This window comes from Lissotriton vulgaris, chromosome 1_2 (genome assembly GCF_964263255.1).
Source record: "Lissotriton vulgaris chromosome 1_2, aLisVul1.2, whole genome shotgun sequence".
NCBI lineage: Eukaryota > Metazoa > Chordata > Amphibia > Caudata > Salamandridae > Lissotriton > Lissotriton vulgaris.
In genome coordinates, this window is record NC_141686.1 from 256449173 (window position 1) to 256472066 (window position 22894).

The window sequence follows — 22894 nt, forward strand, 5'->3', positions numbered from 1 at the left end:
AGGATGAGCCGCGACGACGTCAGCAGGGCTCGGTGGGTCAGAGTCTGTTCTCCTCAAGATCAGCCGCGATCAGATCAGCAGGGCTTTCTTGTCCAAGATACAACTGCCGGCTAGATGGATGGCAGGCTGTCTTATAGTCCAGGAGCTCTTTGATGTCCGGACCCTCAGAGGCAGGGGGCCGGAGGTCCGAGGGCCAGGCGCCTGATTGTCTAGGCGGCTGTGTCTTTGATGCTTTTGGACCATGCGTCCAGAGAATCCCAGACGCTCATCAAGGCCTGGAGCCAGCTCACTAGGAAGCAAAAAGGTGCGATCGAAACCAGCCCCCAGGGATGGTTCGAAGGTGTGAGGACAACCAGTTCCTCTGGAGGGGGCCGGAGGTGTGATGGAAGCCTTGGTTTTGGGTACTTGGTGAGTCGTTCACCCCCCTGGGCGGGTCAGGGCGCGCCGGACGCGCTCGCCTAGCTGCAGCTGGGAGCGGCCAGAGGCTGCCGAAAGGGAAGAAGGCGGCCGACTGGCCGGGGTGGCCAAACATGGAGTCTGCCGGTCACGTGCAGGGGTGCCGGCACGCGGTCTGTAGGTCGTTTCTGGTCCGATGTAGGAGTCTCGTGTATAGTCCTGGGTGGACGGGAATTAGTTCTGTCCGTCGTTCTGGGTTTATGGGGGTCAGCGAGGGCCACGCCACGAGGCCGGGTCCAACACTTCTTTTATAGTGGAGCTGTATAGAGTGGAGGAGTGTCGTGCTGTGGAGCGGCGTAGAGTGGGGTGACAAAGAGTGGATTACCATACAGTGGAGTAGCATACACTAAAATTGCGAACAGTATAGTAGCATTCACTGAAATAGCATAAAGTGGTGTATCCTAGAAATAAGGATCATACCCTGGAGTGCTGTAGAGTTCAGTGGGGTAAATTGGAGTATAGTGATGTGGGGTATAGTGGAGTAACTTACAGTGGAATAGCATACAGTGGAGTGTGGTAGAGTGGAGTGGCAGAGGGTGGAATAGCGTAGATTTCAGTGATGTAGAGTGTAGTTGCGTACAGGGCAATAGCGTATAGTGGAATTGCGCAGAGTAGAATAGGGTACAGTGGCATGGTGTACAGTGGAGTATTGTACAGTGGAGTGGTGTAGATTAGCATAGCATAAAGAGGGCTGTTCTAGAGTGGATTGGCTTAGAGTGGAATGGATTACAGTAGAATAGCGTACATTTGAATCGCAAAGAGCACAAGCAGCATAGAGTGTACTGTGGTAGAGTGGAATAGCGTACAGTGGAGTAGTGCAGAGTGCAGTCACGTAGAGTGGAGCGGTGTACAGTGGAGTGGGTACACATTAGTGGCATCCAGTAGAATAGTGTACATAATGCTTTGCTGGGCTTTTGGTTGGCATTGTATTTTTGCCCATAATTTTGCTTGGGGTGGTCCTAGGAGGATGGGACCACCACAATCATTGAGCATGGTATGCTCTCTGTGTTCAAGTCACCTGCTTGGTCCTACCCCTAGGTTAGGGGGACCCCAAAATCATTACCTCTCATTGACTGATATTTTTCAACGCTCATTTTTGTGAATTGGTTACATGCTTTGTAGCATGTAAAGGTAAAATTGTTTTATCAATGGAATATGGTTGCAGTAGCCTATTGCAGTTTGTGTATGAACTCCGTTGTTGTGTATAAATAAAGTTTTAAACAAAAATCTACATACCTTAGTAAATAATATATATATATATATATATATATATATATATATATATATATATATATATATATATATATTTGCATTCTAAAATACATAGCCATCTCAAAAAATGATAATATACCAAGCAGTGCCTTTAGTTAAACAATAAATAATTATATCTTTACATGCTAAAATGCATATAGTCATCTCACAAAAGTGAAAATGAAAAATAGCAAGCAGTGACAGATGTGATGATTTTGGGGTCCTTCCTAGCCAAGGGAGAGGACCAAGCAGATGCCTTGAACACAAAGAGCACATCATGCTGAAATGATTTGGTGGTGGCCCCATCCTCCTAGGACCACCCCAAGCACAGGTATGGGCAAAAATACAATCCCAACCAAAGGCCCTGCAAAGCATTATGGGACGATATTCTAGTGCAGTGAATATTTTAGTATCCAATATTAAAACACTCCTTAAGGGGCAGGCCTGGGGGCTCAGCTGAGAGCTAATACTATAATATTCATTAAACTCTAGAATCTCACCCATAATGCTTTGCTGGGCCTTTGGTTGGCATTGTATTTTTGCCCATAACTTTGCTTGGGGTGGCCCTAAGAGTATTGGACCACCACTGAATCGTTCAGCATGATAGGCTTTTTGTGTTCAAGGAATCTGCTTGCTCTCCCACTAGGTAAGGGGTGACCCCACATTCATCACCTCTCTCATTGCCTGATGTTTTTCAAAGTTCACTTTTGTGAATTGGTTATATGTTTTTTAGCATGTAAAGGTAAAGTTGATTTACCAAAGGGTTGTGGGTACAGCAAGTTACTCCATTGCGTAGCAGAGTGGGGATTCTTGCATGAATTCCGTGTTTTCAATGAAATGCATTGTTACCAAATCTCCGCAACTTCTGCTAGCAGAGCAGAGTTCATTGCCCAGGGTTACTGTTTTTGCGCTTCTACCTCAATGATTTCTTTATATTGCTGCTTTGCCTTTATCTTTTGTGCTTGGTTTACAGCTGTGCAGTTTTTGCTCTTCTTTCACTCATTTAACTGTGCCTTATTTTTTCCATTCCCGCTCTTTCCACTCTTTTCTGTCCCTTTATGTCACTTTCTTCTCTTTTTTTCTTGCCCTTTAGATCTTTTCCCCGGGTTCAGCCTCTCACACACTCTTTACCTTTTTCCCACCTCCGGCCTGCTGTGTTATCTTTCTTGCACACTCTCCCAGCTTCACCCCCTGCTGTCCTCCCCATACCGGTCCTACCAAATGGCTACCGCTGTGCCTGGAGCCCTGGTCCTCCACTATCCTCCACTTCCCCATCGCCACCCAACATGTGTTCAACACTCAAAGCCGCTCACTGCAATGCTGCTGTGCAGCAGAACATCAAAGAGGCATTCTCCTGTCCCACCTGCTAGTTTTCCTGTACTTTCCCCACCCACCTCTCCACCCCCGCACTGAAAGCACCAAGCCTCCGACTCACTCACAAGCACACCTACAACACAGCACTCCATCCCATCATGCATATTCCTCAACACCCCCTCTCTCACCAAACGTGCAACTGAAATCTGAGAGCTGCAGCACAACCACTCATCAGACCTGCTCTTCTTCATGGAAACCTGCATACCCCAGACATTGCTTTGACTTTTCCCCCTGGCTACAGGATTGCCAGACAGGAGAGACGACACATGTCCAGAGGCAAATTGCTAACATCTTCAATGATTCCATCCTTTGGACCACCACCTTAGATGCGACCTCTGGCAGCATGGAACACCTGACCTACAAGCTCCACATCTCCGCCAACTGCAGCCTGAGCGACACCCTTATCTACTCCCCACCTGAACAATGCACCAACTTTGCCAGCACAAAAGCAGATTTCATCGCACCCTTCATCCTAAGTTTTTTGGGTACTCTCAACAAACAAGAGTATGCAATGCATCCATGCTTAGAAACCATGGGACTTTTGGATGGTGGATTATATAGAGTAATGGTGCTCGTGGGAAATACGCAGTGGTTGTATGTTAGTAAAAAATTAGGATTGTGAGTGAAAGAATCAATAAAGATTTTCTTTTGAATTAATGAACATTTTACAGAATTGATACAGTATTAGTACTGAAGAATAAGTCAATGACACAAATACATTTTAACATTAACTAATCAATTCATGAACACTCCTAGGAAACAAGGAACTGGTACATCAAAAGTATTCAATAGGAAAAACTTTATTCCAATCACTGTGCAAACACAAATGATACAACATAAAGCTTTTGAATACTCTTTTGTTGGCCCAGCAGCAGAAGAAAGGAATTTTTCCTTTTAAAAGACAACAGAGATTCAACATAAATACTTTTGTTTTAAAAACAAGGTGTAAAATACAAAACAATATCTTCTATAAATGCAAAAACACTTAAGTCAGCTAGAGTTTGTCCAAATGGGACAATACAGTATGAAGGGGCCCTGGCGAGGGTGCAACTTAGGGACTACCAAGAGAACACTTGGCATTTCTGATCCACATAGCCATTAGGAACTTGGCCCTGCAGAATACAATAATGCGAGATGTGTCTGTGTGCAGTATTCTGAACGCCTCCTGGTGCTTCCTGACTCCCAGGTTTCTGCAAAGTGTAACTATCCACTTAGCTCGAGACTATACAGAGAGAAAAAAAAACATGCTTAAGTGTCTCAGGTCCTCCTTGGCAACAAATACAGGGGCATATTATCAAGGACCGGTGTTAAAATTATCTCTGTTTTATTGGCAGGAAACTGCAGATAAAACGGCGATAATGGGCTTGATAATACACCCTTGTTAATTTCCATAGAAGCCCATGTTAACACCAGAACATGGGCTTCTATGGGAATTAACAAGGGCGTATTATCAAGCCAATTATCTTTGTTTTATCGGCAGTTTCCTGACGATAAAACTGAGATAATTTTAACACCAGTCCTTGATAATATGCCCCACAGTTCTCATCCATCATGCCCATTTCTTTGTGCCACTTTCTTTTAAAAGGTAGACATCCATACCTGAACTGTAATTATAGCTTCCTTGCTAGTGGAGGAAAAGGTTCACCAATAGTGCCTCCCCAATATTGGGGTCGGTTTACAATCAATAAGCCAACAGAGAATGATCCTTTGCAATTTTATATATTGTCCATTACAACATTAACTCAATAAATAGCTTTAAGACTGGACTTTTGGATTTGGCACAAAGACTCTGGAAAGTCTCAATATGTGTCAAGGCTTAATCTCTATAAAAGAGTTGTAACAGTGTGGACCCATGAGATCTTGCTTGCATATTTTGGTGACATTAGGTCACGAGGCCCACCCTATAAGACTAGTGCTGTAGTAGACCATAGTCGATGCCAGAACATAAGCAATCTGGGCTCAATTTTGTCAGTAATTTTTGGGGGCTAAATCTAAATAAAGTGGAGTTAATGGGGCCCCATATCACCGCACTATATAAAACCGCTCTTAGAGCTTTAACATTGTAGATCTCTAGCCCAGGAGCCACCCTTCTTGATATGGTTTTCCTATGCATTTTTGCTATGTTTACCATTTGTTGTACCAAGGACAATTGTGCTCTTTACACCTGTGGAGCCCAGCATAAGTTTCGTGTAAGTTTCATACCAACTCAGCCACTACTTGTTGAGGGATACATTCTACATCTAAAAATGATTACACATTTGATCAACATTTAAAGATGCACAAACTGGCTAAAAAGATTCCATAGTTAACCAAATACCAATAGTTACAGGAAAACTGCAGAAATATGTTACCAGTGTCACAATTCGCTCCCTGTGCTTTCTCACCCACCACCAGGGGGTCGCATAGTGGGACTTTCCAGTCTTCTAATAAGCTTCCAGACCCTCCCCTGCATGCATATCCTGACTTCCAGCCATTTGGACACTTATTGGGAACTGACATCCATTCCCAAACCATGCCGGGTTTTGTGAAAGACAGCCTGCTTATACTTGAAGCCAACCTACTCATGCCTGAAACTCCATTGCCCAGAATTCCCTGCTCACTGCTTTGTCTCCGCCCCTGCAGGCCAAGGATGGGTAGAGAAATTCAGCTCACCTGTGGCTGGCTGCTGCTAGCCTGCTCACACATCCTGCATGTGATTACTGTGAGCTCTTGTAAGCCCCAGCTCCCTTCAGGCCAAGGTTGGTCATTCTAGCTGTTTACCGGTGAAACCAATCCTTGTTTCCTTTGCTCCCTGAGCTTTTGCTATTCAGTGTTTCCTGAGCTTTAGTTATGCCTTGTTCCTGACCTGCTGCTATTTTCCTTGTTCCTGAATTAGCACTGCCTGCAGTGCTACCTTGACCCCTGAGTCTTAGTAGTCCTTGTTACTGAACTACAGCAGTTTCCCTTCTCCTGAATTAGCACTGCTTGCAGTCCGACCTTGTTTCATGAGTTCCTGAGCTGTAGCTATTCCTTGTATCTGAATTAGCACTACCTGCAGTGCTCTTGTTTTCTGAGCTATAGTTATTCTTTGTTCCTGATTTGCATTGCTTGCAGTGCTCTCTTGACTCCTTGTTTCCTGAGCTGTAGCCAATTCCCTGTTCCTGAACTAGCACTGCCTGCAGTGCTACCTTGACTCCTAAAGCTTTAGTAATTCACTGTTCCTGAACCAGCACTCCCTGCAGTGGGTTGTACTTTGGTACAACGCATGCTTTTACCACGCATGCTGTAACAACGCAAGTTTTAAAACGCATTCCATTACAACGCATTACACTGGGGGGTGCTGGATAGTGAATAGTTTAATTTACTATTCCAACACCAGTCCCCGTGGACACTAGGGAAGGTGTTGTTAGTAAATTAAAACTATTCCCTATCCTAGAGCGCCCCCAGTGTAATGCATTGTAATGGTTTTCGTTTTAAAGTCTGTGTTGTAATAGCACTGCGTGCTAAAAGTTGCGTTATAAAGGTTGTTCCCCCCGGCAGTGCTACCTAGACTCCTGAGCTTTAGCTCAATTCTTCTTCCTGCCCCAGCACTGCCTTCTATGCTACTTTATTTTCTTGATTCCTTAGCCTGCACTATTCTAGTATACCCTTGAAGCCTCCCCTTCTGTATATCCCTTTCCAGTCCCTGCCTTTCTTCCCAATTCCTTGGTTCCAGGTCCTAGTTTGCTGTCTTTCTATGCTGCCATCTTGCTTCTGTTGCCTTGTATGTTTGTTACCTGCTTCCAGCAAAGTGTGCCCTGTGATTTCCTTCCTTTCCTGTTAAGCACACTTGCTAGCTCCTCGCCTATTGTGCTTGTGTTTAGTTCCACCATTTGTTGTTACTGCCTTGCGTATTCCTGTTTGATCACCAGGATTCGTGGGCACAGCTGGCTACCTAGGTGGTGTTTCTTGTTCACTGTGAGTATTGTCTTTGAGTTACATTTATAACATCACCATAGGTATAAGCTCCATAGACCCTGCCTTTGCATGCACATCCTACATGTGGGTATTTGCAGTCAGTATCTGTAACAGAAATTGTGGGTAAGAAACTTACTGAGCTTCAGTCTTAACATGTGGAGCTCCTAAGTGCTTTACCCCACACCCCCCTTTATTTTTAATGTTGTTTCATATGTGTCTTGCACATTCGTCCTGAGTGTAGTTATTCTGAATGCTAAATTGCCTTGGGAGTGCCCTTCCTTTCTGAGTCTTACCCATCTTGTTCACTTGTACAGGCTTCCCCTTTGGATCCCTTTTTCTCCTCTGACTCCCTGTATGATCTGGGCAGTGCTGTACTCCTCTTCCTAAGTTTTCTACCCAGTTCTCAGTCCTTGCCCAAGTCCCTGACTGTGTTCCCCACATAGTCCCGGACAGTCCCTGACAACCAGCAGCATCCTCCAACCTATGGGTGGAATTCTTAGGCTACTGAAGTCACTTTTTGACATAACCTCTCTAGTTTCACTTTGTGTCATACTTTTGGCTAATTACTACAGAACATCCAGATCATGTGAGGTTAGGAGGAAAGTTAGATTCTCAGACTAGCTTTCTTAAAACAAGCATTGGCATAGCCAATAGGTCCTGCATTTGGGACCTTATAAGTGTTTAGCCATGCAACAGTTGGTGTTGTTGCACCAAGGATATTCTGCTGAATAACTACTTATACGGTCCAAAAAGCGGGACCTATTCACTATGTCAATGCTGGTTTGGTTTTTGTTGCTGTTTTGTTTAAGTTGCCAGATCTATAATTGCTGGACATGGTTTTTGTTAACAGTTCTTTGCATCAAATAAACTTGTTTTCATAGCTCTGAATATTGTTTCCATTCAGGTTGTAGGAAGCAGTCATTCCCGGGGGTATGGGAGCAGCCTAGCTGTGCGCATGTGCCGAAATTTGCAAATGAGAAAATGACTAGTGTAGGCACAATTTACAAGTGTGGAGTGAGTGAGCCCCAGGCAGCGTGACTCACAGAGGATTTCATGCACTGCACCTGTATACTAAGCATGGTTTATGTAAACTTGACCCACTCCCTCCCAGGCATCGAACACATATTTACCAGGAAACTCTGAGCAGAACCTGCCTGCTGCACTGATGGCTGATGGTGCGTGTGCCTGGTGAAAGCGTGCACTGACGGCTGGTGGTGTGTGTGCCTGGTGGAAGGGTGCACTGACGGCTGGTGGTGTGTGTGCCTGCTGGAAGTGTGCACTGACGGCTGATGGTGTGTGCCTGGTGGAAGCGTGCACTGACGGCAGGTGGTGGTGTGTATACCTGGTGGAAGCGTGCACTGACGGCTGGTGGTGTGTGTGCCTGGTGAAAGCATGCACTGACAGCTGATGGTGTGTGTGCCTGGTGAAAGCGTGCACTGACGGCTGGTGGTGTGTATGTCTGGTGGAAGCGTGCACTGACGGCTGGTGGTGTGTATGCCTAGTGGAAGTGTGCACTGACGGCTGATGGTGTGTATGCCTGGTGGAAGCGTGCAATGATGGCTGGTGGTGTGTATGACTGGTGGAAGCATGGACTGACGTCTAGTGGTGTGTATGCCTGGTGGAAGCGTGCACTGACAGCTGGTGGTGTGTATGCCTGGTGGAAGTGTGCCGTGACGGCTGGTGGTGTGTGTGCCTGGTGGAAGGGTGCACTGACGGCTGGTGGTGTGTGTGCCTGGTGGAAGCGTGCACCGATGGCTGGTGGTGTGTGTGCCTGGTGGAAGCCTGCACTGATGGCTGGTGGTGTGTGTGCCTGGTGAAAGCATGCACTGACAGCTGGTGGTGTGTATGCCTGGTGGAAGTGTGCCGTGACGGCTGGTGGTGTGTGTGCCTGGTGGAAGGGTGCACTGACGGCTGCTGGTGTGTGTGCCTGGTGGAAGCGTGCACCGACGGCTGGTGGTGTGTGTGCCTGGTGGAAGTGTGCACTGACGGCTGGTGGAATGTGCCTGGTGAAAGCGTGGACTGATGGATGGTGGAGTGTGTGCCTGTTGGAAGCGTGCACTGACGGCTGGTGCTGTGTGTGCCTGGTGGAAGCCTGCACTGATGGCTGGTGGTGTGTGTGCCTGGTGGAAGCGTGCACGGACGGCTGGTGGTGTAAGTGCCTGGTGGAAGTGTGCTCTGACGGCTGGTGGTGTGTGTGCCTGGTGGAGCGTGCACTGACTTCTAATCATTTATGACTTCTAGCTATGATCCAATGCTTTGCATTTAATGGGTAAGGTTTGCATTGTTTTAGTAACGTTGCTCACATGTAAAAAAATGTATGTATGCAAGTACAGTTTTAACATGCTAAATGAGCGCACTATTTCTTTACAAATAAGAAACGGAACACTTTAATCACAAAAGCATTATTAATTATAAGCCGAGGACGTCATGGCACTGCAATGAGCACATGATTTTAAAATGCATAATGCGCGCACTCTATAGATGGAATACAAAGTGCACACACCCCAGATACTTTTCCTCCCCCTTTAATAGAGACACCTACGTCCAGTTTGGTTTCCGCAGTGTTTATATTTTTATTAAAATTACAGTTCACAACCAATTACTCCACTGGCCTCCATTTCTTTATTGTAAACGTTAAACTTGTTTATCAACATCACAGTTGTTAAAATATTAATATTCAGACGTATGTACATATTCATTCTATTTACAGCCCGTTCTCCAACGGGGCATTGCTTGACCTTCGGACTGTGCCATCAGGCCACAACCAAGTTAGCCTGCTCCCCTTAATGTAACTGCCCTCCCGTTAACAGAGCCACAGGTAAATAAAATGCCACCACTTGTGGCACCCAATGTCTTCCAGGGTAGAGCTAGAGAATCCAGGGCGGAGCCCATGATGATATTTAAGACCCGTTCTGGGGTAAAAAATGGCACTGACCAAAGGAGTCCCTGTGATACCTCTTGCCCAGGACCCCGCCACAGGACGAGGCGCTTACTGGCGGACTTGACCTCCCCCCCCTGCCCCCCCGCGCTCAAGAGCTTCCGAAAATGGCCCCTAACACTGTTTGTATGAAAAGTTCATTGCCCGCCTCCGAGAGGTGTACTCCGTCCCTAGCGTACTGTTCAGACCTAGAGGTTTGTATCAGTTTATGTCTGATCGTACCAATGCTCGATTTCTGAAGTATTTCCGCCACTGACTGGTTCAACCTTTTCACAGATTTATTCACAGCCTTCGGGGGCACGCCCCGTGCCCATACCTGCCTCCGAATGACTTCGGACCATAATAAAATGACATTCGGTAACATATTCTTGATAGCTGCCAGCGCAGTGAACAATGATCTTTTACACCCCTTCTTCCCGTCGTGATCATGTCATTGCCTCCGCAATGCAACACCAGTACATCTGGGATAGGCATGCCTCTGTTCATGGCTGCCCGCAGGTCGCCAGAGGCGTCGGCAAAATGTTACCTCCCTACCCCCACCCAATGGTGGTCCAACCCTTTGGCCTCCAGTGACTGTCTCTCCAGCAAACTTGGGAAGACCAACCCCGCTCTGCGAATAAAGGAGTGGCCGCACCAATATATTTGGGGTCTTTTGGGTGTGGTACAAATTTGAAATAAAACAACGGTCAGTCCTAACTATGTACAAAAAGGGGGGCACGCTCCTACACTCAAACTAGTTGCGGACGGACGTAACGCTCGTAACACGCTGACTTCCAGCGCCCCAGCCTCCTAATAGTTTCCTCGGGGAGTCCCAGACCTGCCGCTGTAGTAGCCGCCCCAATACGGAATGAGTGAGTTGTAAAATCAGTAGAGTCTACACCCAACCTAGTGAGAGCCATCTTTACTACACTTGTGAACTGAAATCTAGTGAGGGGGGAACCGTCCCTATGCAACAAGACTCTGTCATCGTTCCCTTGCGGTCTGATGAGCAAGAACTCCCCTGTCAATCTAACCGGACAGTACGACACCCCTGCCACACTGCCTAATAGTATCCACGTCCCCTTACCCAGAGGATCTGTCTTTGACCTACGCACCCTAACTTTCAAGACGCCCCCTGCCTCAATCAAGTCCCCGTACCGTAGGCCCCCCTCCTTGCCCGCCTTAGAAGCCGGCAGCAGTTCCGAGATCCTGAGTGCCCCACCTAAAGGCTAGCACGTAAGCTACCCTAAACAGCTGGGTTTTGTAAGGGGAAAAGCAAATCTTAGGCAGGGTCTCCAGGATGTCTACCAGCCTGGCCACGTCTATGGGCCTTCTTGAAACCTTCGCCCCAGGGGCTAAACGTTCCCTTCCCTTCACCGCTCTCTGGTCTTTTGTTGGATCTACCACCCCACTTAAGCCAGCGTAGAATGCTAACGCCGACAGTTGCCTCTTCATCGTTGCCACTGATTTCCCGCTGTCCCTCTGATACACTATGAAGCCTAACACGCTCAAGGGTGAGAAGACCTCCGCTAAACCTGCCCCTTTTAAGTAATCTTGATAAAACTGCCACGACCTCTCATACATATTCTTAGTCTTGGGGGCCACTGATGCAGTTATCAAATCGGGGGCTGCGGGGCACCAAGCTTCCATAGCCCCACTGGGAAGTCCGTCATCTCTCTCTCTGCTTGAGGCCAATGTGCGCGGAAGTCTGCCAACTTAAAACGGGACAAGGCGTCAGAGGCATGGTTGTTTACACCCGAAACATGTCTTGCTGTAAAATGTACATTGCGCCGCAGGCATTGAGACACTAGTTCTTTCAATAGACGCAGCACCCATGTGCAAGTTGCTCTCTGGTTGTTAATCGCCATCACCACTGACATGCTGTCTGACCAGAAAACAATGCACCTGTCTGCTAGCATTTCCCCCCACAGATGCAGTGCCACTACTATGGGAAACAGTTCTAAGAAAGTAAAATTGCGTGTCAGACCCTGCCGTGTCCATTCCTCAGGTCAATACTGCATGCACCACTTGGGACCCAATATCGCCCCGAAGCCTACGCTCCCTGCCGCATCTGTGAATAGTTCAAGGTCTGCATTCGAGGAGGCTGGTTTCCGCCATATCACAGACCCATTGAAATTGTCTGAGAAATCCCTCCAGATGCTCAAATCATTCCTTACCTCGGCTGATAGCCTAACCCTATGGTGCTTTGCGCGGAGCCCCGGCATCGCCCTTGCTATGCTCCTAGAGAATGCCCTGCCCATCGGGATGACTCTCAAGGCGAAGTTTGGTTGTCCTAGCAAGACTTGCAGCTGATGTAAAGTGACCTTCCGTGACCTTAAGCAGTCCTCAATAGCAGCCTTGAAGGCAGAAACCTTTGACTTGGGTAGCCTACAAACCCCTTCTCTTGTGTCGATTTCAATGCCTAAGAATGTCAGGCAAGTGGTCATCCCTTCTGTCTTTTCTGCTGCCAACGGAACCCCCAGGGCTTCAGCCAGGTGCTGGAATCCCAGCAGGGCCTTCCTGCATGACTGTGAATCCCGAGGACCGAGGAATTGAAAGTCGTCTAGGTAGTGTACTACTGCATGGGATTTATCCGTTGAAAGGAATTGCTCCACCGCCCATTCTAAAAACCTGGCAAAAGATTTGAATACTGCGCAAGGGATTGAACAGCCCATTAGCATGCACAGGTCAATGAAGTAATCTCCCCTGAAGGTGAAACCCAAGAACTTAGTATCTTCCGGATGCACTGGCAGGAGCCTAAATGCAGCCTCGATATCGGATTTGGCCATTAAGGCTCCTTCACCTAGGTCCTGCAATTTTTGGATTGCAGTGTCAAATGTTGTATAACGGACCGTGCAAAGGTCTGGGTCAAGCTTGTCGTTGACCGACAGGCCTGGGGGGCTAGACAAGTTGTGTATCAGGTGAAATTTCCCTTTCTCTTTTTTAGGCACTAACGCCAGTGGGGAGCAAACCAAATCGAGTATTGGAGGTTGACTGAAGGGACCCGCCACCCTCCCCAGGTTGCGCGGGGGACACTGGTGGAGGTGGCTGAAGAAGGGATACGAAAACCGGATATAAAACCATTATGCAGGAACTGAGCCTCTTGCAGATTGTCGTAGTTGCTAAGGAGGTGCGTCAGGATATGTGTCTTAATGGGAGTTGGCAGATTTCTCGGATGACTGGGGTGGCTTCCCTTTGGCTGGGGTTTGGACCGGCTGCTCTCTTGGCCTTCCTGACTTCTTAAAGCACCTAATCTCTGGGTGAGTTGAGCCCCCACAGTAGGAGCAGCAATGTTTGAACTTACATGTGGCCCCTCTAGTGCATTCATTTTTGTTATACAGCGAGGAGGCCTGTTTTTTATCCCCTGCCCCCCTGTCGCTACGAAAGGACTGATTGTTTGAAGGGTAAGTAGCCTTGTTTGCCGGTGCGGAGGAATAAAACACCGCATGCCATACATTGATCTCCCGTTGGTCCCACGCTATCCCGGGATGCACTGCCTTCATTTGCCTAAATTTGGTGTCATACTGTAACCACCCTGTGCCTAGAAACTCAGAAGCCGCTCCATGTATCAACGATATGTAACTGATTATCTGGGGGGCCAACGCGGGGTATCTTTCTACCATGAAGACGGCATAAATCGTGAATCCTGTAATCCAATTCCTTATAGACCACTCAACATATACCTTTTTCTGATTGTACTCGCCTTCCTTGCCTTCCCTAGTCTTACCAGGAACTACACCCGCATTGATGAGATCAAACACGTCAATATATTACCCTTGTAGAATCTTTTCCTTGGTGTCGGCGGGCACGTGCCATGTGATCTCTGCAGATGGTGATAGAGTCATGGATGAGGAACCATAGATCAACGGGCTGTAAGCTAAAGACGGCTGCCCCGTCGACACCGGCCCACCCTGCATCTGATGAATCGCTGGCCCTGCCATATTTTCGCCGGTGTTTGGTGTTTGCCCTTGAGTGGACAAAGTAACTACATTTTGGGCTGGGCCCATAACCCCCGGTCCTACAATTCCCGGGTAAGCTGTGGAAAATACCATTGCACTAGTAGGACAGTTACTAATTGCCTACCCGCGTGTAATGGCTGGATTTTCTGTTTAGATGGGATCAGCCCCCAGGGGCCCCTGTGACCCAGCCAAAACGTACTCACCTTCCCTCCTCAGATCGTATTCACAATGAATAGATATACAGATATATATACAGGTCGCACCTAAGGATGGGGAATGACAATATACATGTACAGATTTTCTACAATATCTTATTCACATCAGTTGGTCTCGCGGCCACCCCGACCCAGACCGTTCTACTCTAGGGCAGATCTGACACACAATCCGGTGCGTCTACACATGGGCCTGCAGAACCCAATGCTCCCTTTTCCAAACTGTTCGCAATCCTGCGAAACTACGCGCCAGTATCCTCCCTGGCGTTCTCACTTATTCAAGCCACAATCCAGTGGGTATAAGCGTTGGTCTCCCCCCCAACGTTCTCACTAACGCCGCATATCAACGACGACCACATTCCTATGAATCATTATTGGGATAATATCTCAGTGTTCTACTCGGGATAGGACTACAATAATAACTTTGAATATAGTTCCAGATTGTATAGTGTACTCCCTGCTCTTGGCATCAAAGGTCCACTCACTCCCTCTTTATTCGATCACCATTTACCTGATCGGGATTTCTCATCCGTTCACCTAAACAGCTTTCAACTAGGAATGCAGTTTACCAAGATTGAACACGAACACCAGGTACACAATAATTCTGTAAGAATTAGGGTATTTATTAACAATAGACACAAATCACATTACTATGCAACATAACTCCTGCAAGAAAAAAGGTAAAGATTAGAGTGCACATTCTATTAAAGTTAGACAGAGGTCACCTTATTAGTGGGAAGTCTGGACTCGGCAGTCATCTAGGTTCCCTTCTCGTCTCTGTATCCTGGCTCGCCTTGCAGTCACCCTCAGCCGTCACAAGTACACGTCTGCACCGCTAGGCTCAACCTCGTCTGCTTCCCCTCAGGACACCGGAACCTTGCTGATTATTAGCTACCGTCTCTCTCTCTCTCTGTATCAGTGCGCTCCGCGCTACTTCTCGTTCAGTCTTTCTCAGAGAGTTTCGGTCTTAAATCTTTCTCCGACTTCAAAGATGGCGACTTGTCCACCATGAAAATGAGTAATGGCAGAGATGCTAACGGCTGGATGCCGCCTACGGACTAACTGACAAACTGACTAACACCTTCGCTAATATCAAAGCCCGTTCCTTCATGGAAATTCACGGCCAGTAACCTGCCGCCCACCAAATTCTTGTACCTCCCCGTACCAAGGACACTTTCCCAGCCGGCCGGCCTGAAGTTGTGTCTTCGGAGTGGAGAAAAATACATTCCTTCGATAAGGGTCAGCCTGGACCGGTTCTCTCCAAGCGAACAACAGCTTGAAACTAAAGCATTACACTTCACCTAGAAAGCCTTCTCGAGCTACCAGGCAAAAAGCAAAATGGAGTCTGTCTCGTTTAAGGCCTACGGAGCCCACAATATGCATAGCTTCATGGAGAATAGCCTAGCGTGTTAGCAAATGAGCAAATCATGACTAATACTTATATATCTATCCCCTAACTTAAATTCATAAGCCTTACTTTAAGGAAAATAGTACGAAAATGCCCTAATATATGTAAGACAGGGTCCCTGTCTATTGGCCTAATCCCTATACTATGGGGGTGATAGGCTGGAGTCACTCTCCATCATTCTCCTTCTCCAAAGAACTAGCAAAAAGGCAGCCATTACACCGCGTGAGATTGTTGCTGCTACCCCTGGGGATTGCGCTACCCCCCTGACGGTACCCAGACTTGGGCTATTCCGCTACCAGGTTGCGCGACTAGTGGGGGCAGAGATGTATGAGCGCAGGGCGCCTCCGCATTAGCAGCAGGCGCCACGCCCGGATGAGGGATATTGTTTTCTTTTGTTGCGTTAGGAATCAAGTCTAATGTCTCGAGCACCTCCTTCTCACCTGAGGATGCTGGTTGGGACTCGGCTGCCCAGGGCCGCTTTTTCTTCGCCGCATCTTTGAGCCTTTCTGGCATGCGCCGCGCCCGTTTGCCTCGCCCTCTTTCCTCCTGGGCATCCACTCTTGCTCCTTCTCTCATTGCTTTTAACACCCAATCGACGCCTTTCTCTTTAGTGAATTCCAGCAGCTCCGTCAATGCAAGGGAGTCATCACTTTTGGCCGTGGCCCCTTTGCCTTTCGTTGACCGTTTCGGTGGCATTCTGCACTTAAAGATAAAAAATGTTAGCGCTACATGCCAATGACCTACCCTTAATCTAGGGTTGCCCCAACGTTGTACCTGTCGGAAAGAAGGCTGTATTTAGTTCGCCGTTGTAGGGCCGCTGAGCCCGCCAATTATAACGCTGTAAACAGGCCAGTACATGGCCTTCGATGGATATTGCCCTCACCCTATTGCGGACTGGCTGTTTAGTTACTCTACTCTGCCTCAAATGCTCGATGTATATTGCGTTTCTAGGTGGGCAGCTTGGTTATTTATTTTTAGAGAGGACACGCGCTCCGTTTCTCACGCAACGCGCAGCCGACCCCCTCAAACTTACGCGCTGAAACGCTTTTAGAAAACCCCACAACCCGCCGCTCAACCCGCCGCGGTGTTAAAAAATTCTCATTTTGGATCAGCTTGCTACCGTCAACTCACGCATCGTTCGCATGGAACATCTTCCCACACTCACTGCGAGGCCCACTCACCTAAACCTGAAGTCGGATGAATTATACACACCCTGGTTCCGCTGTAACTTCTTTCTGCAACGTCCGACTCCGGGGAGGTCAAGTGGACAAAAGAGGGCGTCCTCACGTGAGGTGCGGGCTTTTAAGCTTCGCGCTCCAGACTACTTCCGGTACCTTCTATCCTATTGGTGACGCGTTTCCTGTGTTACCCTTCGCTTCTCCCTTCTGGGTCGTGCGACCTGGAAGGGTTTTTTCCTTACCTCAAGGCCCTTTGGCTGCCACTAACGGCGCCACGTCCCTTATGTGGGGTGGCGCCTTGCAATTTGTTAAACAATAAGAAAACGTAACACTTTGAGCACAAAAGCATGAAGGAAAATGAAGCTGACTAAGAGGGAAGGGGAGAATGGAGGGGGGAGTGAGAGCAGAGAGAGAGGGGGTGGATGGGCATGGTTCAAGTGCTGTAAGGCTTAATGAAGGATTACAAAAGCCAGATGGCTCCTGTGATGGCTCATGTGCACGTTCATGCTGTGCGTAACCGCATGCTGGTGGCCGGGAAAAGCCTTTGATAGCGCTTTGAAAAGCCAGTTACTAATAGTAGAGCACAAGCAATGCATGCGCTGCTCTAGGCTCGACCTAAAAAAAGTCTTTTAATTTGAAGGGCTTTAGTACATTGAAAATGTAGCTCAGCACATAACTGTTGGCAAATTGCAGCCCGGTTATCCTTTCATCTGTTGCCTCGGTGTCAGCAACTAGACGTCACAGAAATTGACAAACTCCTTATTATGTACATTGCAGTGAAAGATAGGGACTGTTGCCTTGTTGCTCAACCAAACTACCTTTAAATTAGTTGGAACATCACCAGTGCCCTCAGCTTAAGTTGAGAAGGCAGTTCTTAGTGAATATCCACCATGTCATATAGGGCATGTAGCTAAGTCGTATAGGGCATGTAGCTAAGTCGATTAGAAGCTGTCTTTCTTTACTTGAATGTCTTTGGTTCACAAAACCTTCCAGAGCAAACGTGGCAAGGTGGACCGAACTCTGGTTCCATAGATGAGCTACGTTATTTCTAGCATTTAACAGCAACTAAAGGTGTAATTGCCAAGTCATGAAAGCGATCTCGTCCCAGTCTACCAAACGTAGACCTATTGCACTAGCCTTTATCTCACACCAGCTTTATAAACATTTTGAATGTCATTTGTTTTAAAGAGATTCAGGGGCATAGGAAGGTTTAACCATTCAAAAACCAAATACAATCATTATTATATCTTATTTCTTTGTGTCAAATATGTTGGTTCTCTAAAATTACCAAATGAGCCAGCCTCACTCTAGTAATTGTATTCCACTGTATTATTAGGTCTTGGCTCTAGACGGCGAACATGCACTGCCTCGAAGAGAGACATGCTGTATCTACTTTTTGCAAAAGAAACAATTGATGGACGGAATGCTGGACAATGCAAACATTCACCCCAAGTAACAAGGATCTGGGTTAAATCCATCATTCTTTTGCTCAGCACACCACCCCAGTTTAGTCCCAGCCCTCTGCAAATCAGTCTTGACCCTGTTCCTAGTGGGAACAGTCCAGCCCGAACTGCCAAGCCAGGTCCTCCCTGGAACGGAAACAAGCAAACGGGAACCGGTTTCAGGGCATCACCCTTCATCAGCCAGTCTAACTTTAATCCAGTGGGGCCCACGCCTGGGCATACCCTTCCCACTTAGGGTGACATATGCAAAAGAAACAATTGATGGACGGAATGCTGGTCAATACAAGCATTGCCCCCCAGTCACAAGGCTCTGGGTTAAATCCATCATTCTTTTGCTCAGCACACCACCCCAGTTTGGATTCAGCCATATGCAAATCAGTCTTAACCCTGTTCGTTGTGGGAACAGTCCAGCCAGAACTGCCAAGCCACGTCCTCTCTGCACCTGAAACAAGCATCCTGGGACCGGTTTTGAGATTCACCCTTTATCAGCCAGGCTAGCTTGAATCCAGCGGTGTAGCGAGCACAGGACCCACATCTGGGCATACTCTTCGCACCTAGGGAGACATATGCAAAAGAAACATTGATGGACAGAATGCTGGACAATTCAAACATTCACCCAGTCATAATATCTGAGTTAAATCCATCATACTTCTGCTCACCACACCACCCGTTTGTACCCAGCCATTTACAAATCAGTCATGATCCTGTTTCTTATGGGAACAGTCCAGGCCGAACTGCCAAGCCAGGTCCTCCCTGAACCGTTAACAAGCATCCAGGGACCAGTATGCCCAGACGTCGGTCACGTGCTCTCAATGCCACTGGAGATATGTTATCCTGGCTGATGAGGGGTGAAACCCCGAAACCTGGTCCTAGGATGCTTGTTTCCAGTCCAGGGAGGATCTGGCCTGGCAGTTCGGATTGTTCTGTTACCATTGGGTGAAGGGTCAAGACTGATTTGTGTATAGCTGGGTTCAAACTGGAATGGCATGGGGAGCAAAAAAACGATGGATTTAGGCCCAGATCTCTGAACTTGGATTGAATGTATGACATTTTTCTGCATTTTGTCAATCAATTGTTCTTTTTGCATGTATCTAATTTGTGGGCTTACAGCCGCCCATAGGCTTCCCATTTCCTGGCTCTATTGTCTCTCCATTATTAGTTCTTCCCATTTGTCCATGAAATTGCGATTCTCATATTTACATGACTAGAGAATCTGGATTTCATTAAAGACTCGGAGGCTAACATTATGCATACAACTTTTAATGCAGATCCCAGCAGCCGCATCACAATACAAAGTTCCAAATGGAACAAAGGCAACAGCTAAATGCAATGAGCCAACAACACACAGTAAGTCATGCCTCTTTACTTATTTAGCACTCCCAAAAGCAGCGACCAACTGCCTCTAAACATATGCAGCTGCTTTTTTAATCCATTGTTTTGGGACTAGAGTGCACGTCAGGAGAAGATGAACTGCTGGGAGCCTGGCAGGAGCTGCCGCTTCCCCTGCCAGTTTGAGATGTTTGTGGCCACTTGCTCCGGGGCACACCGAGAATACCGTGGCTGCCCTGGCCGGCTTTCGCATGTCCGGCACAGCCCTGAACACTACACAGCGCTTCTTGGAGCAGAAGAGAAGTTCACGCTGTTGCCCCAGAAAAACTTGACCAAAGGCAGAGCGATCCCACCATGAATGGGTAACCCTCGCTCATTTGGCATAGGACAGATATGTTCTGTTTACAAGGCAAAAGCCACGTTTTTTTTTCTCTATAGAACTTCCCATGTAGGTTTTTCAGCAGGCGCATTGTATTGCAATTGAAACATAATGGATGTCACCATGAGTAATGTGTGAGGTTTCTAGTTGCGTGTTACACTAAGCAGTGTGTATTTTTCTCCTGCTTAGCCGTGCAGTCACTTATGTTACAGCTGTTGCAAGCAGCCGGGTCTTCAGCAAGACACAGTAGATCGAACCCAGTAATTAAAGTGTGCTAAAGCAAAGCATGGAAAAGGGGTGTGTTCGAAATCCAATGAACACCAACGGCAACTGCTGGCAGGCAGGATGGAGTAAGACATTGCCCCGGGTCCATGGAGGCCACCGATGGATTAGAGATTGGCAACCCTGTAAACTGCGTGGTCTATTTCTGTTGCCAGTTCCTCTGAATCATGATAACATTGTTTTAGCTCTCAGATACATGCTTTCCTTACCTCAAGCATATCAGATCTTAATGGCTGTGGTCTCACCCAGGCTCTCAGCCTGGATGTTGGTTATGTGGAGCCAGGGAAGCAGCTGTTACCTATGATGTCATCTTTAGTACCACTGACACTGCCTTTGCAACCCCTAGTTTCAGGTATTCAGAAGGCAACACAGCCTTAGAATCCGTTTCACCACATTCCATTCCCTTCACCCTTCTGCAAATAGGTTGTGTTAGGGTAAAGTTGTGACCATGGTTCACATGCAACACGGACTGGAGTATGTGATGTCACCTTGGCTTCTTCTAAATTTTGTTGAATTAATATCTGTGTGGAGGGGTTTCTAGTTGACTGGTCTGTGACAACATTCACTTTGGTTTAGTCTAACATCAACGATTCGCTACGTTATTTGACAAAACATTGACTTCCAGATTAACTTCCTCTAATCTCACTCCTGTGAATTTTTCGACCGTGGTTTCTGGGTTTAAAGCTATAGTCTGTGGTTTCTGAGTGTTGCTGCTGCTTTTATTGCTGTTACTGCTTCTAAGAGGTCTGATGTCTCCTTTCAATTAGATCTTTTTTTGCCCCCCCTTCTGCCTGGTTGCCTCTCCCTCTCTTGCCTTCTTCCAGTCTGTTTCATACCCCAGCTCCTTCCCCATGTCACCTTCCTTTTTGCCCCTTCTTTGTCCTTCTGTTCAGTCTTGCCATCTCCCTCAGCCTACCTCTGTCTGCTCCTGATCCCTTTCAAACCTTTTATTTTCTCTCTTTCTTTCCCAACCTTGTGCTCTTCTGCATCCTATAGAAACAAAACCTGCTGCTCAGTTCAAGCACCCGGAAACGAAACGCGAACCCGAGCGATACCATCGCTGAATGACTCCCCGCACCACGGGGATCCTCCTTTCTGCTACGAAAATTTCTACACTTCCCTCGTTTTAAATACGTGTATTTAGATACTCTTCTGAGTTTCTCACCCTGAGGATTTTAAGACTCAGCGGTACTACTGATTAAAGAATCTCCGCATACAAGTTGGAGAAGATCATCTTTGGAACTACAAGTCGTAATCCGACTGACACTGTAAACCCGGTCTCTAGCGGAGCCGGGTCGGAATTATCACCGGCACTGCGACCTGTGGTTATAAACGTTCTACCTACAGCCCTGAGGAGTCGCGGAAAAAGTGTGTTTTCTTGCGACGAAACACGTGTCGGCTGGCTTTCTATGATCAATAAAAGAAGATCCGAAACACTGGTGGTCTAATCCTTCGCCTATGACAAATGAACTTTATGTCCATTGAGACATCTGTTTTTTGCTTGAACCTACACATAAGTGTGCAGCAGGTTTTGTTTCTATTGTATGTAGTGTGTCCGCCAGGCACACTTTGAGGGGTTACAGGGAATTGCCCCTCACCTGCATGCACCTTCTGCTTTACAGCATTCTCCTGTGCGTTAACCTGAGCAGTGCGGCCAGTATTTCCCTCACACCTAAAACCCTGTCCTTTGTTGCCATATACTCTTCTGCATCCTAATCTTCCACATAGCCTGATGTTTCCCCTCTTGAATCAGCTCTCTTTCCACAGCCTCCTTCCTGCCTCGCCCCTTTCTCTGTCCCCACCACTTTTTAAAAAATGTTTTATAAAACTTTTTATTATTCAGCACCAGCAAATCAATCACATTAAAGAGGAGTGATAAGGGGAATCACAAGTTGGCAATAGGGTACATCAATTAGCGCAAAAAAGTCATGTGGAAGGTCTAGGGCGAGGGGGGTCTTCTCCAATGGGGGAGAGAGGTGGCTGACATATATCTCCACAATATGAATTTCACAAGCCCCACACCCGCTCCCACTTCTTAGGGCAGCCACGGGCTACATACACATTTTTTTTCTAAACATTGACCAGTCTAGGTCTTTCTCCCAGTCGCCCACCTCCGGAGGTTGAGACGCCCCCCACCTCTGAGCAATGTTTCTTTTGGGAAGCATGAGCCCCAGAGTGGCCCATTGTAGCAAGCAGTCATTCAAATCATTCAGTTCCCAGATATTCAATATACAACTGCGAGCGTTCAGGCTGAGTTGTGTGGCCAGGATGGCATTGATAACATCATGCACGCTATGCCAGTAAGATTGAATACTATCACAATCCCAAATTATGTGCATAAAGGTACCTGCTTGGCCACATCCACGTCTACAGTTCCCCTCTTCCATTTTCCCAATTTGCACCAGTTGGGGACCAGTCACATATACCCCATAGACGATTTTGAACTGAACAAGTCGGAGGCGTGCAGGTATTGCCACGACTCTAGGCGAGGACACGGCCTCCTGCCAGTCCTCGCTGTCCATCTCAATTCCATCCCTGGACCACTTCTCCTGAAGCGACTGGAGGGGGTCTGGCATGCTGTTTATCAGTTTCTTATATATTAAGGATATAGTGTTATCCGGAAGAAGACCATCTAAAACTCTGTCCTCCAGTGGAGAGGATTCAGGAAGGGTGTAAATGGGAACGCAAAGCATGCCTGACCTGTGTGTATCGGAAGAATTCCGAATTCGCCAATTGAAATTGCTGCTGTA

The 22894-nt window shown here is 47.3% G+C and overlaps 1 protein-coding gene and 1 long non-coding RNA gene across 2 annotated transcripts in view; one reads left to right on the plus strand and one right to left on the minus strand.

The window, feature by feature from the left end:
* The window catches only part of LOC147736442 (uncharacterized), a 40186-nt gene extending 36498 nt beyond the window's left edge, over nucleotides 1-3688 (plus strand). Inside the window, exon 3 of the long non-coding RNA XR_015307556.1 lies at nucleotides 2801-3688. This is a non-coding gene — a long non-coding RNA (uncharacterized LOC147736442). The remainder of the gene's footprint in view (nucleotides 1-2800) is intronic.
* LOC147736441 (uncharacterized) overlaps nucleotides 1-22894 on the minus strand; it is a 453286-nt gene that overhangs the window by 265866 nt on the left and 164526 nt on the right. The gene's annotated exons all lie outside the window — the stretch shown is intronic.